Raw genomic sequence first — 23052 nt, 5'->3', positions numbered from 1 at the left:
GTAATCAGAGAATCTCCGGATTGGCTGCGCCATCCTTGCTATTTGGATCTGATGAGTCTTTCAACAGCCGAATTGTTGAGATTCCGGTATCTCATGGATATTCGTCCTACTTTGGTATTACGACCTAGCTTCTGAAAAGTCATGGCTGACATGTAAGGGTTATGCGAAGCAGGTTATCTCTCCTCTTCTCTAGGCGATACAGACGTCTGCACCTGTGGCTTATGCTACCTTTTTGGATGCTTTTCCTTTCTTGGGTTCTTGTCAACATTGATACCCTTACAGACTTCTATGTTTATAGTCTTTCTTTTTTGGCACACGTGTATTGCCAAGGACTTAGCATTCAATTCCCTTCAGCTTTAAGTGGCAATCTTAGCTTGTTACAAGGGCTAGATATCTCGCTCTTCACTTACTTCTCAGCTTCATGTACTTCATTTCCTAAAAGGAGTACAATACATTCAAACCTCGGTTTACGAGTGTTTTGCAAGCCGAGCAAAACATTTGCAAAATCTGCAACTTGTAAGCCGAGCTTGACTCGCTATACGAGCATGTCCCAAAGTAAAATATCCCGCATCCCCCTCTCCATACCTTGCAATGCATGCACACCGACTGCAGATTTTCTTTCTGCTTCTCTTCCACACTGCATTTTTGCCTTTTAGGGTGTCCAACCTGCTGCCCCGTGTGGCCCGCTCGAGGGCAATGCATTTTTTCCCTCTGCTGCCCCTGGATGATTGCCTTCTTGCCGGCTCCCTCCTCCTTGCTGTGGTGGTCACTCGGGATGGCGGGCAGCGGCTCCTGCATGCCTCCTGCGGCTGGTTTGGAGGCGTTCCTCTGATGTCAGAGGGAGGACTTCCGGGTTGGTCGCAGGGGGCACGTAGGAACCACTGCCTGCGGCTTTGAGCAAGCACTGCAGCAAGAAGGTAGGCACCCACGGCACAAAATGAACAAAAAAAAAAGTTAAAGCTGTAAGGCCCCAGTGTGGTTGGTTCGGCTGTGGAAAGAGCAAAGTTCTCTTGAATTCAGCTGCCTTCTGGTTACTTAACCATTCTGTCCACACGGTGATCTAGAAGGAGGTGGAATAAACATTCCCTACTGGGCTCAGCATTTCTCCCCTCGGAACAGTTTTTCTTCCTCCTCTTCCCTGTAGATCGGCACTTCATCACCTTTCTCAGTCCTCTGCAGTTCTGTCATGTTTGTCGGTCGCTGGCAGCAGTAGCAACGAATCGTCGGTCTCCATTATATCCTATGGGGAACTTTGCTTTGATAAATGAGCATTTTGGATTACGAGCATGCTCCTGGAACGGATTATGCTCGTAAACCAAGGTACCACTGTATATTCGTACACCTCTTAAGAAGCCCTGTCCGGAGTACAGTCTTAAGGTACTTCGCAGTTTACAGAAGGCTCCACTTCAACCTTGTCTTTTGAGACTCTTAAAGGCTGTAATGTTGAACAGTGTTTCTTGTAGCTATGGCTTCAGCTCGGCGGTTTTCTGAGTTGCAGGCCTTGTATGGCAGGGATTCTTATTTCTGATTTACAAATTCTGGGGTATCAGTTCAGACAGTACCACAATTTCTTTCTAAGGTGGTGTCATCCTTTCTTTTATGCCGCTCTCACTTTTCCTTCCTTCTTCCTGGGAGGAGGAATGGAGAGGCAAACTTTTCTTCACTGCGTTTCTTAAGTGCTTAGCATTCTCCATAATCTGTAGGTGTCTAACGACTTTTAGTCATTTAGATCACCTCTTTGTATTCTTCAAGGGACACGACAAATGTATGGCAGCATCCAAAGCCTCCATTGCTTGAAGGGTCCAGGAGGACATTCTTTATGTTTACTTGATGGCAGAGAAACGGTTGGCGGAAAAACTTCATGACCGTTCAGCCAGAGCAATGGCGGCTACTTGGACTCAGTCTATAAGTTGGGTTTTTTGTTGTTGTTGTTTTTTTTTTTTTTGGGGGGGGGGGGTTTCCTGGGAGGAATTTTGTCATGCGGCTACTTGGTCTTCCAAGAATACTTTATCTCAGCATTACCGGTTGGATGTGGGGGTGCATGCGGAAGCTGTGTTTAGTGCTTCAGTTGTTGCGGAGGTGTCATTTGCTTCCCACCCAGATTGAGGATTGCTTTGCTACATCCCATTGATCTCTGGATTCATCTGCTGCTGTTGCTAAGGAAGGAAAAATTATGTTCATACCTGTTAATTTTCTTTCCTTTAGATGCAGCAGATGAATCCAGAGCCCCACCCTTTTTGGGTATTCACTATCGGTTTTTTTCTTTTGCAACTTTCAAAGTCTGTTATTATTGATGTTGTATTCTGTATTATTACCTTTTGAAATTTATGGGAAAGAAGTTTTTTTACATGCTAAGCATATTGATGGTTAAGGATGCTCGGGCAAGGAGTAATACTGAAGATGCAGGAGGCGTGCCAGCCAATAGGACCACCTGTTAATCAATTTCTTTCTCTCCACCTGCTGGTAGATGTGTGCTATCCCATTGGTCTCTGGATTCATCTGCTGCATCTAAAGGAAAGAAAATTAACAGGTAAAAACATAAGTTTTCTATTTTCTCAGCAACCTGTAGTTACAAGGAAAAAAACCCCACAATTTGAAGTGTCTGTATACAAATGCTAGAAACCTAAAAAATAAAATGAGTTGAATGATGAAGCAGATATAATAGGCATCTTGGAGACCTGGTAGAAGGAGGTCAGTTGGTGGGACATTGTATTACCTGGGTGCAAATTATATTGCAAGTATAGAGTAGATCAAATTGAAGGATCAAATTGCGTTCTCTTAGAGGGAATTGAATCAAAATAAACATTCTGCATGACATAGCAGTGTGGAATCCATATGGATAGAAATTCCATGTGTGAAGGGAAGGAATATAAAGTTAGTTATACTACCGTCCCCTGGGGCAAAATAAGCAGACAGATGAAGAAATGTTTTCAGAGATTAGGAAAGCAGGAGAATTGGGCAACAGTATAATGGTGCTCTCAATTACCCCAATATTGACTGGTTAAATGTTACATAAGGGAGTGTTAGGGAGGTAAAATTCCTAGAAGTCATAAATGACTGCTACTTGGAACAACTGGTCCAGGAACCAACAAGAGGGGGAGCTATTTTAGATTTGGTCCTTAGTGGAATGCAAGGCATAGTACAGGAGTTAACTGTGTTGGGTCTGCTGGGAATGGCGAAAATAACATTTTCAAATTTGAGTTGATACTGGGAGTGACATCGCAAAAAAAAATCTGCTGTAGAGCCATTTAATTTTCAAAAGGGTGACTATTATAAAATGAGTAAAATGGTTAAAAAGAAGCTAAAATGATCAATTGCAAAGGTTAAGACTGTAAACTAGGTGTGGATTTTTATTTAAAAATAACCATTGTGGAAGCTCAGACCAGATGTATGCCACATATCAGCAAAGGTGAAAAGAGGAAGCGAGAGCTGGCATGGTTAAAAGGTGCATTGTTTGAAGACTATTTTCACTACGATGGCTACCCTCACACACTAACCTTTTATAGGCATCAGACTTTTTCATGCTGTTGTGCTCTACTTTGTTCCCTCTAAAGGGAATACCTTGGACCATTGAAGTCCCGGTTTCTTTAGGACAAAAAGTGGATCATTTTTAAAACAATGATTTAATTGACTCAAAGTGCCTGTATCAATTACATCTGTTCTGCAGTTTTCTTCTTTGGTTTTTGGAACACGTAGACAAACATGATTTAATGAGACAGTCGGCATGGGTTCAGCTGAGGGAGGTCTTGCCTCACCGATTTGTTTGACTTCTTTGAAGGTATGAATAAACATATGGATAAATAATCTGAAATAATAAAACGCTAGCCGCGCATGCGCACTCAACTGCGTGATTCCGTTTTCCCTGATCCGAGATGTATGTCCGTGGCCTTGCAGGTAGGAATGCGCATGCGCGAGCGCTGGGCAGGTCACCTCCACAAGCCGGGACCGCAGCCAGCCACCGCGACACGGTGGAAGAACAGCAGCAGCCCCCGAGCTCCTCACCAGCCTGTCCCACCCCCTCGACAAGGGCTGAAAAGCTGGCCTCGCGCGCTCTGCAGCCAACTGCCGCTCGCTTCAGCGTGCCAGGGTGATGCGCAGGTGCGGGGGCTCCCGCAGTGTCCGGAAGTGGCGATGGCGGCGCTGCTCCCGCTGCTGTGCACGAGCGACACGCCGGAGCAGGACCCCGCCTGTCGGCAGCATGCGCTTCGCTCGGCCGCTCCGTCTCCAAAACACCGGTCCGCTATTTCCAGCCCGCTGTCGGCGCCTGCAGGCCACGGTGTTGGTTTCAGGCCCGCGGTGCCGAGCGGCGGCTGACAGGAGGAGACAGTTTCGCCGCGCACACCGGTGCGGAGAAGTGGCTGCCAGGAGGAGGCCTTCACAGAGCGGGGACAGGGGGAGCTGTTCCTGCTCCCCCTGTCCAGCAGTAGACCTTCCTTCAAGGCAGCACAGCTAAAGCACTCGGGTAGTACATAGGACAGGGGGGGAAAAAAAGGAAGGGAGGCCTACTGCTGGACAGGGGGAGCAGGAACAGGTGCTGATGGACAGGGGGGGGAAAGGAAGGGAGGCCTACTGCTGGACAGGGGGAGCAGGAACAGGTGCTGATGGACAGGGGGGAAAAAGGAAGGGAGGCCTACTGCTGGACAGGGGGAGCAGGAACAGGTGCTGATGGACAGGGGGGGGAAAGGAAGGGAGGCCTACTGCTGGACAGGGGGAGCAGGAACAGGTGCTGATGGACAGGGGGGAAAAAGGAAGGGAGGCCTACTGCTGGACAGGGGGAGCAGGAACAGGTGCTGATGGACAGGGGGGGGAAAGGAAGGGAGGCCTACTGCTGGACAGGGGGAGCAGGAACAGGTGCTGATGGACAGGGGGGAAAAAGGAAGGGAGGCCTACTGCTGGACAGGGGGAGCAGGAACAGGTGCTGATGGACAGGGGGGGAAAAACGAAGGGAGGCCTACTGCTGGACAGGAGGAGCACAAAAAGCGGCTAAGGAGACAGAGAAAGAAAGAAATAAACATTCACACACACATATAAAGATGCTAGGGGATGAAGAGAAAGGGACAGGGAGATATAGACTGACCAGTGGAGAGAGGGAGGGGTATTCTGAAAGTGGTGAGCCATTTGTATGAGGTCAAAAGGGAGATGACAAGATGAATGAGAGTATGGAGAGAAACAGAAAGAAACACAGACATATATTCTACCGCCAGCGGGAGGAAGGGAGATAGAAATAAAAGAAGAAAGACACAGGGACAGCGAGAGACACAGAAAGACAGACAGACAAAGGGGGCCAGGGACAGAGACAGACAGAAAGAAAGACAGCAGGACAGAGAGAGAGACACGGAAATAAAGACAGACAGACATATATTCTAGCACCCGTTAATGTAACGGGCTAAAATACTAGTAATAATAATAATAACTTTATTCTTATATACCGCCACAATCTTGCGACTTCTAGGCAGTTCACAATGAAGAAAAACTGTACAGACAGCGATTTACAGAGTATATCATTGAACATCTTGTGATAGTTCTAGGAAAATTACAGGGTCAGCGAATTACACGGTTTCACAGTGAGTAACTTTATACAATCAGCGGAAATTGAGAGCATAAGTAGGATAGGAGAAAGGAGATTGCACGGTCCATGAGTTACAAGGTGTAAGATTGAAAAGATGATAAAGATAACTTAAGAATGTTGGTGAGGAACTAATTTGTTATCGTGGTCCATTAACGGAGGACAGGCACCAGTGAATGAACTGGTAACAATTAAAGGTGGAAAATTTGCTGAAGAGGTTGAACGGGCTTCTTAGGGGGGGAGGTCTGGTTAGGTTATGAATTTCTTAAACAGGGTGGTTTTTAATTCTTTCCTAAAGACACTATAGGATTCTCTGGCAGCATCGGTGAAGTAGCCTAGCCAAGTGTGCAGTCTACCTGCTTGGAATTTGAATGTTCTGTCTAAGAAGGTACGATATCTACAGCCTGTGATATTTGGGTAGGTAAAGAGGTTACGGTTTCTGGTAGGTCTGGTAGAGGAGTGGAATTCAAAGTGTGGTAGTAGGTAGCTGGGGGCCAATCCCCAGATTAGTTTGTAGCAGAGGCAGGAGAATTTGAACAGAATTCTTGCTTCAATTGGTAACCAATGAAGGAGTTTATAGAATGGGCTAACGTGATCGCTTTTCTTTAGTCCGAATATTAAGCGGATGGCCGTATTTTGAACTATTCTCAATTTTCTCACATTTTTTTAGGTATCCCCAAGTAGACAATGTTGAAGTAATCCAGGGTGGATAAAATCAGTGACTGAACCAATATTCTGAAGGATAGCGGGTCGAAGTATTTTTTAATGGTTTTCAGTTTCCAAAGGATGAAGAAGCATTTTTTGGTCACTGAGTTTATATGATCGGTCATAGACAAGTGGGTGTCCAGGGTGACTCCCAGTATTTGTATGGTTTTTAGTATTGGGTGATCGTGGCCATTTACATGTATTGTGGTTGCGGAGATTTTTTCGTTTGGGCTAGCTAGGAAAATCTTTGTCTTTTCTGCGTTTAGTTTCAGTTTGAAGTTTAAAGTCCATTTTTCTATTTCGGTCATGATGAATGAGATTTGTTTTGAGTAGGCTGGTGTCACATTTGTTATTGGTATTAATATGGAGATGTCATCTGCGTATATGTAATAAGTTAGGTTATGCCTTTGTAATAGGTGACCTAGGGAGGAGATGTATATATTGAACAGGGTGGGAGATAAGGGGGAACCTTGTGGGACTCCCGAAGGGCTTTTCCAGGGTTTAGAGTAAGTTCCTTCATGGACCACTTGATAAGACCATTTGGTTAGGAATCCTTGGAACCAGGTCCATACTCTTCCTGATAGTCCCATTTCGTCTAGGCACCTAAGCATTGTTTTGTGGTCCACGAGATCGAAGGCGCTACTGAAGTCTAACTGTAGGATCAAGGCGCTGGAACCTTGATTGAAAAGGTCGTATAGGTGGTTAAGGAGAGAGCCTAGGACTGTCTCAGTACTGAATCCTTTTCTGAAACCTGATTGGTGGTCGTTTAGGAGAGAGAACTTATCTAAGTGATTTACTAATTCCAAGTTGACCAGCCCTTCCAGCATTTTGGTGAAGAAGGGGGTGCTCGCTATGGGTCTGTAGTTGGATGCCATTGTGAGTGAGATCTTCTGGTCTTTGGGTATGGGTGTGATTAGGATGTGTCCCATATTTTCCAGATAAGTTCCGTTATTGAGAGAGTATGTTGCCCAGTTAAATAGATCCCTTTTAAATTCTGGTAAGCCAGTTGATATAGTGTATCTCTGGATTTTCAGAAAGCTTTTTTTAAAATTATTATTTCTTTATTCATTTTAAAGCCATAAGTGCAAAATAAAATACAATCATAATTCTGTAAAAGCACTTAAATAAAATTACAATTATAATCTATGACAAAAAGATTATCACCCCCCCCCCCCATAATTATATCTAAGAACTACACTCTAATTGAGAATTGAAAAATACATTCCAACCTGTCCTCCCACCCACCCACCCTGGATGTGTATGACCAAAGGGCATAATCAGCAATCACTCTTTGCAAAATTTTGTCAATGGCTCCCAAATCTTCAGAAACTTTTTATATCACTGATGTTTCAGAAAGCTTTTTGAAAAAGTTCATCATGAGAGGCTCCTGAGAAAATTAAAGAATCATGGGATAGGTTGCAAAGTTCAGTTGTAGATTAGGAATTGGTTATTAGCTAGAAAACAGGGTAGGGTTAAATGGTCATTTTTGTCGATGGAGGGAGTGTAAACAGTGGAGTGCCACAGGGATCTGTACTCGGACCGGTGCTATTTAACTTATTTATAAATGATCTGGAGATTGGAACGATGAGTGAGGTGATTAAATTTGCAGATGACACTAAACTGTTAACATGCATGCAGATTGTGAAAACTTGCAGGCGGACCTTAGGAAATTGGAAGACTGTGCGTCCAAGTGGCAGATGAAATTTAATGTGGACAAATGCAAAGTGATGCACATTGGGAAGAGTAATCCAAATCACAGTTACCAGATGCTAGGGTCCACCTTGGGGGTTAGCACCCAAGAAAAGGATCTGGGCGTCATTGTAGACAATATCATGAAACCTGCCCAAAGTGCAGCGGCGGCCAAAAAAGCAAACAAGATGCTAGAAATGATTAAAGGGATGGTTAACAAGACTAAGAATGTTATAATGCTTTTGTTTTGCTCCATGGTGCGTCTCACCTGGATTATTGTTTCAATTCTGGTCTCCTTATCTCAAGAAAGATAGATATATAATGGCACTAGAAAAGTTTCAAAGAAGTGTGACCAAGATGATTAAAGGGATGGAACTCCTCATGTGAGGAAAGACCAAAAAGATTAGGGCTCTTTAGCTTGGAAAAGGAGATAGCTGAGGGGAGATATGATTGAAGTTTACAAACTCCTGAGTGGAGTAGAACAGGTACAAGTGGATCGGGGTTTTTTGTTTTTTTTTAACTCAGTCAAAAATTACAAAGACTAGGGGGCGCTCGACAAAGTTACAGGAAAATGCTTTTAAAACCAATAGAAGGGATTATTTTTTCACTTGGAGAATAGTTAAGCTCTGGAACACATTACCAGAGTTTGTGGTAATAGCTGATAGCATAGCTGGCTTTAAGAAAGGTTTGGACATTTTCCTGGAGGAAAAGTCCATTGTCTGTTAAGAGACATGGGGGAAGTCACTGCTTGCCCTGGATCGGTAGCATGGAATATTGCTATTCTTTGGGTTTTGGCCAGGTACTAGTGACCTGGATTGGCCACCGTGTGAACGGGCTACTGGGCTTGATGGACCATTGGTCTGACCCAGTAAGGCTGCTATTATGTTTTTTGGTAGCATTTTTGAGAGACGCTCCTAGATTATATGAGCAATTGCTCATGAGCTCAGCTTAAAGGGAGCATAGTTTGTTACATAAATCAGCACTTTAGAAGGGTTGATGTTTTGGTTCACCTTGGGCCAGTACCACCTGTCTCAGTTTTTGCAGTGGAGTTAGGTATAGGGTTATCAGAAACCTGGAAAAACCCAGACATGTCCTCCCTTTTTAGAGGGTTGTCAGACTTCCTGGACAGATTTTCCAAAATCCAGCAGTTGGTCTGGGTTTTGGAAAACCCAAGCTCCAGCCATGTCTGGAGGGCCTTCAACAAGCATGCGCCGATAATGTTGCATACATCTGCGCATGCTGGAGGCCCTCCAGAGGCAGTCTGGAGGTCAGGGAAAAAAGATGAGGCTTTTTGGGGGACGATGCTGGAGACGGAATGATGCAGGGCCATTCATCCGGGTTTGTCCATCATTAAATATAGTAACCCTAGTTAGGGAGCTGGTTTACTTAAAGATTACAAAGATGTATTCGTAGAATAAGTTGGATTGGGGGAGGAAGCTGCCAGGGAATGATGTCTGGCTGTGGAGTCAAAAGTGAAATTCCCAATGTTAAACCACGTTTACAGCTCCATAAATGGTGTTATCAGATGGTACATAATGCGGCTTTTGGGTAATTGTTGGCCAACATAGAGCATTGAGGGAATTAACTTTTATTATAGTTAACTTAAATGCCCCTTAATGTTGCCTTCTGAGCTACTTATGTAACGAGCACTTTAATATTCATAAGTAGATGGGTAGCTTCATATATCCCTCGGGGTAGTGTCTCCAAATGGATTGGTTTTGCACATACCATTACAGTATCAAACCTCACTCCTAATCTATTTAGAGTATCAGCCTTTCAGATGTATACTGGTGAGTAGTGACTTGTACGCGTCCCCTGCTTGGCTTGCTGGATTACAGGTAGATACTTGCCTTGAGAGCCGGAAAATTTGCCTATGAGAATCATTAACTTTTGAAAGCTGCCATTGTTTTGTTCCAGCAGCTGCACCTAAATTGCAGTAAACTGTGCCCTTGGAGTAATTTTGGCAGACCGGCCACTCTGAGAAGCTTCACCACTGTTCTGAGACTTTATTTCTGTTTGGAGATAATGGCTCTGTGGTTTGGTGGAGTCCCAGAGCTTTAGCAACAACTCTGTAACCCTTTCCAGACTATTTCAGCATTCTCCTTTTTTTTCCTTTTCCTTCTGGAATTTCCTTTGTGGCATTGCTCTGTAGAAACTTTTGGTCACCGTCATGGTAAGACTCTTAATATATAGTAAGAATTAGATTTGACAGGGCTGATTGTGTTCAAATCAGTCATTTAGTTTGACTATGGGGACAGTTACTTTTTCACATGGGTGATATGGTTATTTTAACTTGTTCTTAAATGATATTTAGACAAAGGAAACCTGAAACAGTTTAAAATATTTGTTTGGGGTTTGTTTGGTTTTTTGTTTTTGTTGTTTTTTTTTTAAGTCAGTGTGACACATATGTACAATAAATTGCCCACTCTGAGGTATTTTTTTTTTTTATCTACCACTTGAACTGCTCTGGCCTTGAGCCCTTAATAAACTTGAAATCATGTGAGGGGAAACTTTAATATCCACTGTAAGACTGGAAGGCCACTGGTCTGCCACTTCCCAGAAGCTTAGTTCAGACCAGGTTTTGTTTTGGGTTGCTTTTTTTCCTGAATTGGGAGAACAGAATAGGAAAATGAATTAATGATAGCAGAAAGCAACCACAAGCTGAATGCAGGTTATGCACAGACTATTACTACCACTATCTATCTTTCTTTTTTTTTAATTTTTTTTTTATACTGCAGTACCTCACAGTTCAGTGCGGTTCACAACAAGAAACTGTGGAAACACGGCGATAATGCATTAAGATCCATGATTGATAAAATCACAATTTTCTTAAAATTGACAAATGACTTTATACAAATTTATCAAACAGAAGTTTTCAGTGATCTTCTAAAAGCCTGGAGAAGTCATAATCAAGCCACTTACTCTGATTCCATTTTCCCGCTTGAAAGGATGAAGTCCTTTCCAGAAATCTTTTATATATAAATAAAAGATTTCTGTAAAGGACTTCATCCTTTCACACAGTACATAGCATTTCTATAGTGCTGAAAGATGTACGCAGTGGTGTATGTTAACTTTCAAAAGATGGCCCCTGCTTGAGAGAGCTTACAATCTAATTGACACAAGATTCAAAGGATGAATCTATACACCCTCCCCAGGTAGGGAACTAGATGGAATGCTAGGGTAGGGGACTCTAAAGGGAATGCCAAACGGATATGGGTACTTGATAAGTGGGTTGGAGTTGGGACTTAAAAAACAGCTTTAAAAATGGACTTTTAGCATGGATTTGAATACTGCCAGAGAGAATACTGAGCGATGCAGAGCACAATTATTCAAGGGCTCTAGCTTATGTGGGAAGAGATTTGCAGGTTGTATTAAAATATATGCAAAAAGCTAATTAAGGTAGTCTGAGCAATGTAGAGTATACTACCCACTTCTGAAGTGTGCACGATGTGAGAAATCTGTGAGTCTGACATGGCATAGAAAGTCTTGTAGAGAGGATTTCCCGTCGCTTTGACATTTATTAAGTGCTGGTTTTGTTTATTTCTGCAAGTAGAAGGAAGCACTGCAAGTTTTAAAGGCAGATGGTAAGTGCATATTCTGTGCTCGTTTTTTTTTTTTTTTCTTGTGCTAGATATGGGCCTCTAAATGTCCAGTGCAAATGCTTTTTTTGTGCAGGGTTCATTTAGGCACAAAAATAAGCATATGTAACGCTTTGGTTTGGACATGCACACAAGCTTCCAGGTTTTATTATGAATTCTTGTGTGCATGCATCTGGCATACTCCTCCCCCCCCGTTACTGGTTTTCTGGACAACATGTGCATACTGCAGTATTATGCTTGTAATAGAAGCCACTAGTGCTGCCTGATTCACTTTGGCGATCAGTGAAAATCAGACTCAGTTCAGCGACCAAAACTTTCTCCCCCCCCTCTGGTGAGACCTGACATACCTCTGAGGCCTCCTAAAGCAGCGGCAGCGGTGGACAGTCAATAGCATCGCTTTGAACGGGCAGCTCTGTGGCCTGCCCCGTCAGGGCCTTCCCTCTGCCGTGTCACTGGTGACAACACTTATGTGGCAGAGGGAAGCCCTAGTGGGGCAGGCTGCAAGAAGCCCATTCAAAGTGATGCCACTGCTGACCATCCATTGCCACTGCTGCTTTAGGAGGCCTCGGAAGTATGTCAGGGTTTCAAGGTGGGAGAGTCGGTGGGGTGCTGCTGCACAGGGGGATGGGAGGGAGGGATAGAAAACTACTGCACACGGGTTTAGAAGGGATGGAAAGCTGTTACACAGGGGAATGGTTGGGAGATTGTAAAAACCGCTTAGATAACCTTGATAGGCGGTATATAAAATCCTAATAAACTTGAACTTGAGAGGAGGAAAGCTGCTGCTTAGGGAGATGGGAGGGGAGAAAAGATGCTGCACATCGGGGGAGAGGAAGAATTGTTGGAGTGGAGGAGAGGAAGGGAGAAAAGAGGTAGAAAGGGGGAATAGGGAGAAATCCTGCATATGGTGGAGGGGAGGGAGACATGCATGGAGGAGAGAGGGGAGAAATGTTAGACATAGTGTGGAGGGCAGGGAGAGATGATGCATGGGGAAAGAGAAAGAAATGTTGCACATAATGGAGGGGAGGAAGGGAAAGATGCTGCATAGAGGGGAACCAGAGGCTTGGCTCAAGATGGGGGGGGGGAGGGTTCAAAGAGAGAGATGGTAGACAGAGGGAAAGAAACAAATGCTGGATTTGGCAGTGGAAGGTAGGAAAAAAAATTATTTTCTATTTTGTGATTACAATGTGTCAGATTTGAAATATGTATCCTGCCAGAGCTGGTGTTGGCAAGGAAAATACTTTTGTTTGTTTACACCACAGTGCCAGCATTGGATTGGAGAGGGAAAAGTGGGTTGAGGTGGGTGGAAAGGCTACAAAATAAACCCACTAGGACAGTCGGAATATAAAAACACCCAATTGGGCAGGAAAAGCGAATCCAAAAAAAAAAATTTTTTTTCCTGAATCAGACAGCAGTAGAAGCCACAAGCTTTAAAACATCTGCAAGTGACTACCACAAACCTTTCTGTTTCATCCTTGATCTAGTAGCCAAGACAAGGGGAAACTGATATCTGAGTATAAATAGTAATCCTTTGCACCCCCCCCCCCCCCGGGATACCCTTTAAGTAAAGGGGGATACAAATAGCTTATACGGAAGCTTCTGGAGACTGGACACAGATTCAGGCTGCAGCATGTTTCATGTATTGTATAGGTCCCTGGCCTCTTTGCCTTGGCTCATAGCTTGCCCTCCAATTCCTTATCCAAGGTTGGTAATACCGTAATTATTTCAGAGGCTGCCTCCTGTCTAGGTTATCCTCCTAAATCCTTACTGCTAACCTATGTTCCCTCTAAGCAGAGCACATGAGCAATCGCTCATATTTTAGATCGTCATTACATGGTTGCTCACAAAAATACTGAGCCAACTTTACTTTCAAAACAAAATTAAACTATAATTTAAAAAAAACCTTAAACTAATCAATTACCATATGTATGAGTTTTTTAATGTACAAAATTATAAAGGTATTTTTGTCAGTTTTTACTTTTCAAGTATATAACTTACAGACAAATCACTACCCTGTAAACTGTCACTGCATACAAACAGTTAATTAAACGAGCCTCAGACACACTGACTGAATACACAATTTCAAGTCGGGTACTTTTAGCCAACTTTTAGTTTTTTTTTATGTTGCATAAAGAAATGCATTGCTAATACTGGGATCAAAGACTGTTGTTTTTTTTAGAAATTGTTACTCACATGAAGAAATATTTGCATGCACCTGGTCACTGAGAGGGAACAGTGCCAACCCTAGATAACATGATTTTATTTCAGAGGCTGCCTCCCTCCTGGTTCAAGTTCAAGATCCTACTCCCACTTTATACCGACCCACTGGAATCAACTGCCCACACAAATAAGATCCCTCAGACTCCTCAACTTTAGGAAAGCAATAAAAACATACCTGTTCACCTAACTCCCATGACCAATAGATTACAAAGAAATATATTGTATATTGATACAAGATCCTCGGTATGTGTCGCGTTAGGATAATAATAATTTATTTTCTTGTATACTGCCCTGCCAGTAGTTCTGGACGGTTCATAGCAAGAGAAACTGAGACATTTCAGTGAAAAATATACAATACAGAAAACATATTTACTACTTTAAATACAACATCAGTAAAAAAACAATTCAATTAAAATACAAATTCCTAGATAAAATAGACAGTCGATGATATGCTATTAAAAGTTAACATTCTCGCTTATCAAATAGGTAAGTTTTTTTCCCAATAATTTCCTAAATTTAAGGTAAGAATAGGATTGTACTGTAAGTGTCAAATTTAACCTGTAAACTATACAGTATATTACGGATATTGGTTTTAGATCCCTAGTATATGTTGAGTTAGGATAAAACTTGTACTGAAAACTATCATTTGATGACCAGATTACATGGACAAGAAATAACATCCCAAAACGAAACAAATCTAAAACAAAAATATTGAGGTCTGGAGATTAGTTCTGTGCTTGGTAGTGCATTATAGAGTAAGCCACAGGTGAAAGGCTAAAGATAGAAAATTCCTGAAATACTGGGAGTTACACTTGACTCAAACCTAACCTATAACATACATATCACGTCTAGTGAAAAGTCTTCAAGTCGGACCAATCCTAAGAGATCAGTTTCACCTAATACCCCCACCTGGACTACTGCAACTCACTATATGGTAGCACTACAGAAAAGGAACACAAGAGACTCCAACTGCTACAAAACATGGCTGCAAGACTAATCCTCAAAAACAACTGATATGATATGGAGAACTTGGAAGGACTAGCATCTGATATCAGTCCTACGTTCTTTCAATTCACATAAAACACAGTGCTTCAAACTACCCCTCTTGTTACCTCAAAAAAAATACAGATGTTTGAAACTACCTTTGAATACCAAGCTCCCCACATTTTGAAACTGCCAATGCATTTAAGACAACCCACCATATACCTTGACTTCAGGAAGAAACTAAAGACATCTCTTTTTCCCTATAACAACTTTCTTGTCTTCCTCCAGTCACCTCCCACTCTAAAAATGTAACATCCATCTTATTTTAAACCGCATAGATTCCTTGCAGAGAATTGCAGTATACGAGACTGTATTATATTTTTGTATTGTAGCTGATGATGAAAGAATCTTGCCATTTTGGGTGCTTGGTACGTTAATTGCAAAATGAGCCCCACCTCCCCCAAACTAGTGTTTCTGAAGAGATGCTTTTGGAAATATGTTTGCTTAAAGCGCTTATTGCATGTTGCTTTGAAAACCATACTCTTGTTTGAAGTTCACAACCTGTGTAGCACTGCAACCCAAGACCTGTTCTGTACTTAGCTGGTATTTAAGTCTTCAAAACTTCTGTTTGGAAACATCACTGTAAGATGCCTATCGGGAGAGCAATGGAACCAATGCAGTTAGTCCTTAACATCTTGCCAGTTACTGTAGAGCTATTTATTGGTTAACCATCAATTGTCTAAAAACTCTCAAAATAATGAAGAATGAAATCAACAATAAGATGATGCACTAGTCCAGGGGTAGGCAATTCCAGTCCTCGAGTGTATCCAGGTCAGGTTTTCAGAATATCCACAATGAATATGTACAAGATGGATTTGCATGCACTGCCTCCTTGAGATGCAAATCTATCTCATGCATATTTATTGAGGATATCCTGAAAACCTGACCTGGCTCCAGCTCTCGAGGACCAGAATTGTTTACCCCTGCACTAGTCTAATAAAAAGCCAAAACCATTTTCCTCTGATCAAGGCAAAGGACCATGTAGGCATTGTATGCTGCTTGCTGTGTTTGAATGTCGGCTATTAATACAGACTTGGGGGAAGCCACTGCTTGCCCTGGGACTGGTAGCATGGAATGTTGCTACTATTTGGGTTTCTGCCAGGTACTTGTGACCTGGATTGGCCACTGTAGATAAGGACAGGTTGTTCACCCTCTCAAAGGTAGCCAGTTAGTCAGCATTGTTTGCCTGAAAATGTTTGGAGGTCTTTTTTTTCCTCTAGTCCAGTGGTCTCAAACTCGCGGCCCGCCAGATACTATTTTGAGGCCCTCGGTATGTTTATCATAATCACAAAAGTAAAATAAAACAGTTTCTTGATCATATGTCTCTTTAGCTATAAATCACAATATTAATATTAAGACTTGGCCAAAAGGAAAGATTTATAAAGTTTATCTCATGCAAAATTGTCATTTCTTTAATAAGACATTAACTATTTTTTTTCTGAGGTCCTCCAAGTATCTACAAATCCAAAATGTGGCCCTGCAAAGGGTTTGAGTTTGAGACCACTGCTCTAGTCAGTACATGCATCATAAGATACTTTAATACATTGGAACACTGACATATTTAATTAAAAAAAAAAAAAAAAAGTATTTAAGTCATGTTGATATTTTTGAAATTATCACTCCACTTTTTTGTTTTATTCTTATATTCTTGCTCTCCCCAACCTCTTTGCTGGTTATGCCTATGTAATCTCTCATCCCCTTCACTCTAAGCACTGCTGTGTAGGCTATTTTGCTGCTTTGACCATCATTTTACACCCACAGCATTTTTTCTTTGTCTTCCCCCCCCCCCCCCCTTACATGAATTGCTGTATCTCAAATATACTGTAGTAACAGTACATGATGGACCATGTCTGTCATACATCACGTCTGACCAGGAAGGTTGTTACTGCTTCATAATGCAGGTTACTTATGAACTTCCTACTATAGTACTAAATTGTACACAACTAGCTGAAGTGAATAGTGCTTGGTCTACATTGTCTTGCCTATTTTGAAATTGTGCTTTGTACTGAATCTTGAATGTTTGGTGGTCAATCATGCCTCAGACTGTCACATCGCACTGCGTCTGTTGCCTCAAGTCTGGTATGTCTTTGGAAGGGTTAGATTGCAATCTGCAGAAAAAGCAGTTTTCTATTGCTGACGTTAACACTGGGCATAAACTCTGAGTAAAGTATTAGCAGAGTTAAATATTGGACTCATTTTGACCAGATCAGTGAGGAAAGAATTGACAAATCTGACTAGTTTTGTAAATAGCTAATGTATTTAGTGGTGAATAGGATGTGGCATGTGATTATGCACTGTAATCAAATCCTGCATTTTAAGATCTATTAAGCCATATTTCCTGTCGATGATATGAAAAGAGCCTGGCAAATCCTGAAGGCCAGGGAAATGGGTAACTCTTGGCCTTCACCCACCCACAGAAGCTTACCTAACATAATCCACCTAGGCTCTGATCTAGGAAAAAGTCTAGGATCTTAAGTCATCGAGAGTGGAATATAATCTGGCGTTGGAGTTTATCGGCATAGCTGTGTATTAACATGGTGTTAGACTATGCTGCCACCAAGGTGACCAAATTAAAAACAAAATTGCTAAAACCCCTGAAGCTCAAATGCACTGCGCACCATAGTCTGTGACTCCAATACACTTATAGAAGTGTGTAACACTCTTAAAACAGTTCAGACTTTTTTTTTTTTTTTTTTCCCCTAACCCCAGACGCTATATTTTCTGACAGGGTAGTAGACTCCATCCCTTGGAGGGAAACTGGAGATCTTTATAAGTACATAGTCTAGGGCCCAACCCTGTCTTGGAGGACCAGCCAGTCGGGTTTTCGGGATAGCCCTAATGGATATGCATGAGAGAGATTTGCATATAATGGAGGTGATAGGCATGCAGATCTGCTCCATGCATATTCATTAGGGCTATCCTGAAATCTTGACTGGCTGGTCCTCCAAGACAGGGTTGGGAACTACTGGTTTAGGAGATATTTTTGTCTGCACCAGAATCATTTAGCTACCTCCATGCTGCAGCAGTCAGAAGGAAGTCCAACCAGAAACTAATTAAATCACCAGACAGCAAAGGTAGGAAAAATGATTTTATTATCAATTTAGTGATTGAAATGTGTCAGTTTTGAGAATTTGTATCTGCTGTGTGTATTGTGTTTATAAGAAAAATGAAAGAAAAAAATTGCATTACAATTAGTAAAGGGGCAGGATCTGGGGCAGAGCTTGGGAGGTCTGTGGTTGGGGGTACTTAGCTTGAAGTAGTTGAGAAACTGCTGTAGGCAAGTGCCTCTCCTTCTCTCCCATCCTCTTCCTTGCTGGCACCCCCTACTGGTGTCTCGAGGCCCATCTGGAAGGCCTCTGTGCATGAGCAGATGTCGACATGATGATATCACGCATGTGCATGATGTCATCACAGCAATGTCCATGCAGTCCCGGGTTCCTCAAGCTGTGGCCACTACATACGGCCCTCGTTACGTTTTCTGACTTCATTGCAGCCCTGGATCATTTTTGAGTTGTGCAGGCCTGTTCTAGGGGATCTTGATCTTTCTGAGGGAGATTCAGAGGATGAAGGGTCTCTTACTATTCCCTTGCTGTCTCGGGGCACACTCCCTCCCTGTCAGGAGATGAAGGGTTGCAGACAGGCACATATGTGTTACACCCCGTGTTGGCCCTCGATCATGGGGATGATACCACGGTCCTCTGTCTGTTCAAACCCTCAGCTCTGATGGATCTTTGTATTGATTCTCTATGGGAGTTAAACTTGGACTCCCAGCAGGTCCCCTCTGCTCCCTCTATTATGAGTGGAGTGAGAGCCCAATCTTCTACATTTCCCTGGCATCCTGATATCAGTGAATTGGTCACAGAGCATTGGGATGCTCCTGAAGGGTCATTTAAAAGTGGCCAGGACTATGGTTTGACTGTATTCTATGGCATAGGAGTGTCATCGGCTATTTGCTCAGCCCAACATGGGTTCCTTTTGTAGCTCAGGTTACCAAGCGAGGGAGGTATGATGTTAAAGGATATGCAGGATTGCAGAGTAGATGCGATTCTCAAGACAGTTTTGAGGCTTTAGCCATAGGAATCAAACCAAATACAGCGGCTTCCTTTGACGCGCACCTGTCATACCAGGTTGAGTAGTCTTGAGCTGTCGGACAGCAAGCCTTTGCCTCAACTCTTGTTGGCAGGGATAGATTACATGGCGGATTCTCTTTACAAAATCATTGGAGTCATGAGCACAGTTTTGGCCTATTCAATCTCAGCCTGCAAAATGCTCTGAATCGAGCAATGGGCTGGTGATTCCACCTCCAAGGCTACTTTCAGCAGACTCTCTTTCAAGGGACAAATGTTCAGTAAAAAACGCTATTGCGGTTTAGTAAAAGGGGGGCCATAGTGCAAAATATAGACAGCAGATATAAATTCTCAAAACGGACATTTTGATCACTAAATTGAAAATAAAATCATTTTCCTACCTTTGTTGTCTGGTGATTTCATGAGTCACTGGTTGCACTTTAGTCTTCTGACTGTGCATCCAATATTTCTTCCCTTCTTTCAGCCTCCTGTATGCTGCTTCTCCTCCAGACCTCATTCTCTCCCCCAATTTTTTCTTCCTTTCTCCCAGTCCCCTCCCCTTTCTTTCTGTCCGTCTTTCTTTGTCTCCCTGCCCCCTTTCTGTTTCCCTTCTTTCTGTATCCCTGCCCCCCTTTCTTTCTTTCTCTTTTTCTCCCTGCCCTCCCTAAACTGCCGCCATCAGGGAACAGGCCGTGGTGGCGTCCTGAGCTCTCCCTGCGTCCACACCATAAAGAGGACGCAGAAGCGCTGGGACCAGCCTTCCCAACCCAACGTCAATTCTAACGTTGGAGAGAAAGTTCCGGGCCAGCCAGGCAGCGACTGGCTGGCCTGGAACTTCCAGTCCAATGTCGGAATTGATGTCGGGTGAGGAAGGTTGGTCGGTCGGGTGCTTCTGCGTCCTCTTTACAGCATCAGAAAGCAGGTAGAAAACGAAGGCAACGCGAGTCTATCATGGAGCCCGGGATGTGCTCCGCGATCGACTCGCATTGCATTTGCAATCTACTGGTTGATCGCGATCGACCTTTAGGGCACCCCTGCTCTATATCATGCAGGCACATGGGCTTTTGAATGCAGTAATCCGCATGGATTGGTTGTTATAGGTAGTCAAGTTGAACTAAACATAGGAATGTAGAGTTCTGTGCTAGGAAACCTAATCTGACATGTGTTGAAACAGTTTCAAGTTTAACTCTATGTGCTGAAGGTATTCCACAATGGGTCACATGATCAGGAATTGATATAACAAGCTACAAAAATATTCATGTTGGCAGGGATAGATTACATGAGGTGAGGCCCCACCTGGAATACTGTGTGCAATTCTGGAGGCCGCATTATCGCAAGGATGTGCTGAGACTGGAGTCGGTGCAAAGAATGGCCACCCGGATGGTCTCGGGACTCAAGGATCTACCATACGAAAAACGGCTTGACAAATTACAGCTATACTCGCTCGAGGAGCGCAGAGAGAGGGGGGACATGATCGAGACGTTCAAGTATCTTACGTGCCGCATCGAGGTGGAGGAAGATATCTTCTTTTTCAAGGGTCCCACGACAACAAGAGGGCATCCGTTGAAAATCAGGGGCGGGAAACTACGAGGTGACACCAGGAAATTCTTTTTCACTGAAAGAGTGGTTGATCGCTGGAATAGTCTTCCACTACAGGTGATTGAGGCCAGCAGCGTGCCTGATTTTAAGGCCAAATGGGATCGGCACATGGGATCTATTCACAGGGCAAAGGTAGGGGAGGGACATTAAGGTGGGCAGACTAGATGGGCCGTGGGCCCTTATCTGCAGTCTATTTCTATGTTTCTATGTTTCTATTTCACGACTTGGAACATTGGCCCGCATTTTAAACTAAAGATTGCCTAATTAAACTATTAGACAGTTTGGAAGAACTACAAAGTTAATTTCAGAAGACTTGGGCATTTTTGGTGAGATCAAGGTTAGAGGCTGCACTTTACTGTATAGCCCTTAGTAGTGTGTCTTTGTGTCATTTGGTTGCTCCTGGAATGATGCTTTGTGGTGGCCAAGTAATATGTTGTGCGGAACCCACCATTCTAGGATTTAAGGGCAAGTTAGATGCACATCTCCTCGGAAGGCAAATAGAGGGATACCGGCGACTAAGTTTTCGCCAGGTCGCACCTGGCTGGGCCTCCGCGTGAGCAGATCACCGGACTTGATGGACCCAGGGTCTGATCCGGTGATGGCAGTTCTTATGTTCTTATTATCTGATGAACTATCCTAGAAAGACAGAATTGGTATCTTTTGCCTACCCATCTGCCGAAAGCATTTTATCAACATTAGAAATGCTGTAGCATAGGGTTATCATATGGTGCCAGAAAAAGAAGGATGATTGTGACATCCAGATTTTACTTCCATTGCTTTCAATGGAAGTGAAACCCAGATGTCTCGATCGTCCTTTTTCTTGAGTCATATGGTAACTCTAGCATAATGGTGTTTAATCCCCTAGGCTAATGTGTCCCAATCTTTTATGGCTGTGCCCTCAGTGGTTGTGGCTAAATAAAATTATGATTTCCTCCTTCCTTTGGGGATGCAGAATAATGCTGCACCTATGGAAAGCCACCTAATCTGACCCCCTTCCCCCGGCAGGTTTCTTGATCTCATTTAGGGTCTCAACCCACAGTTTAGGAAGCTCTGTCCTAGCCAAACTGAGATTTAGTTGCATACTATTGTGTGTGTAGAATCTGTTTCCAGCATCGTGGGATTTGGCAGATACTTGTAATTGTAGACTTGTGAAGATAGGACACTTCTTATTCCCTTGTTGGTAAATTATTAAACAACTCGGCATGAAGGTTCTGTAGAACAGGGACCTGCTACCACTTCTGTGTAGCTTGTTAATGATTTCTTGATACCTTGTACACTATTGCGCATACTGTGTAGTGTAGAAATAGCACGATCAATAGTATGCTGATCTTTGGCATGGCTCAGGTGCCTGTAGGAACTTGCCCAAGGTTTTAAAGCCAGAAGGAAAGCTTTTAAGGCATGTTTAAGGGGTAGAAACATAAGCATGTGCATCTTAAAGGAATGTCTCAATTCCATTGAATTCAACTTCATCATAATAGATCAAGCTTCAGCTGGAGTTCTGAAACATATTTTAAACAAAGGCCATGAAATATAAAGAGAGGCCTCCTCAAATGGATAGGCTTATACTAAAGGTTAGTGGCGCATGCGCTTTTAAAAAAGCGTGATTACTGCGGCCGTGGTGTGTGATCCGTGGCCATGTTCCATTTTAGAACCCGGCCAATGATCACTCTGGCCACTCCCCTCCTCCTGCCCTCACCAACCCGAAGGAAGCTCAGCAGACCTCCTGCCCTCGCTCACCGCTGCTGTTGCTGCCGCTGATCCTCCTTCGGGGCAGCCTGCGATCGTGGCCGGCTTTGGCGGGCCTCGCGGGCCGCTTTCTGGCCTTGGTGGCACGTTCCCTCTGACGCACGGGATTGCGTCGGGGGGGGGAGCGTGCTGCGAAGTTTGCTGGGGCTGGCCACCAAGATCGCGGCCTCCTTTGAAGAGGAGCAGGCCAGGTAAGCAGGGGGATTAATTCAGGGGGCCAGAGGGAAAGGGGCCATGGAGAGATAGGGAGAGGGAAAGTGGGCTGCTTTGGGGGGGGAGGTGTGCTGGGGGCAGACAGTTTTACTCTGGGGGGAAGACAGAAGGGGCCATGGAGAGACAGGGAGAAGGAAAGGGGGCTGCTTTGGGGGAAAGGTGTGCTGGGGGGAGACAGAAGGGGCCATGGAGAGATAGTGAGAGGGAAAAGGGGCTGCTTTGGGGGGAGAGGTGTGCTGAGGACAGACAGTTTTGCTCTGGGGGCAGACAGAAGGGGCCATGGAGAGACAGGGAGAGGGAAAGGGGGCTGCTTTGGGGGAGGAGTGTGCCGGGGGGAGACAGAAAGGGCCATGGCGAGATAAGGATAGGGAAAGGGGGCTGCTTTGGGTGGGAGGTGTGTGCTGGGACCAGACAGCTTTGCTCGGGGCGGGAGACAGAAGGACATAGACAGCAGCCAAGGAGAGAGAGATAAAGAAACACAGACAGACGCTCTATTCTAGCACCCGTTAATGTAACGGGCTTAAAGACTAGTACTAAAGTAAGAGCCTTACTGCTAGACACTTGTCCAGGGAACTTGCTCCAATTTAAGTGTGTGTCTAACTTA

General features: G+C 43.7%; 1 protein-coding gene across 1 annotated transcript in view; it reads left to right on the top strand.

Annotated features, from left to right (window-relative positions):
• Positions 1-23052, top strand: part of SDC1 (syndecan 1) — a 128211-nt gene that overhangs the window by 66174 nt on the left and 38985 nt on the right. The window lies entirely within an intron of this gene.

This window comes from Geotrypetes seraphini, chromosome 3, assembly GCF_902459505.1.
Source record: "Geotrypetes seraphini chromosome 3, aGeoSer1.1, whole genome shotgun sequence".
NCBI classification, from domain to species: domain Eukaryota; kingdom Metazoa; phylum Chordata; class Amphibia; order Gymnophiona; family Dermophiidae; genus Geotrypetes; species Geotrypetes seraphini.
Note: the sequence above shows the minus strand (reverse complement) of the source record. Positions and strands in the feature narration are given on the sequence as shown.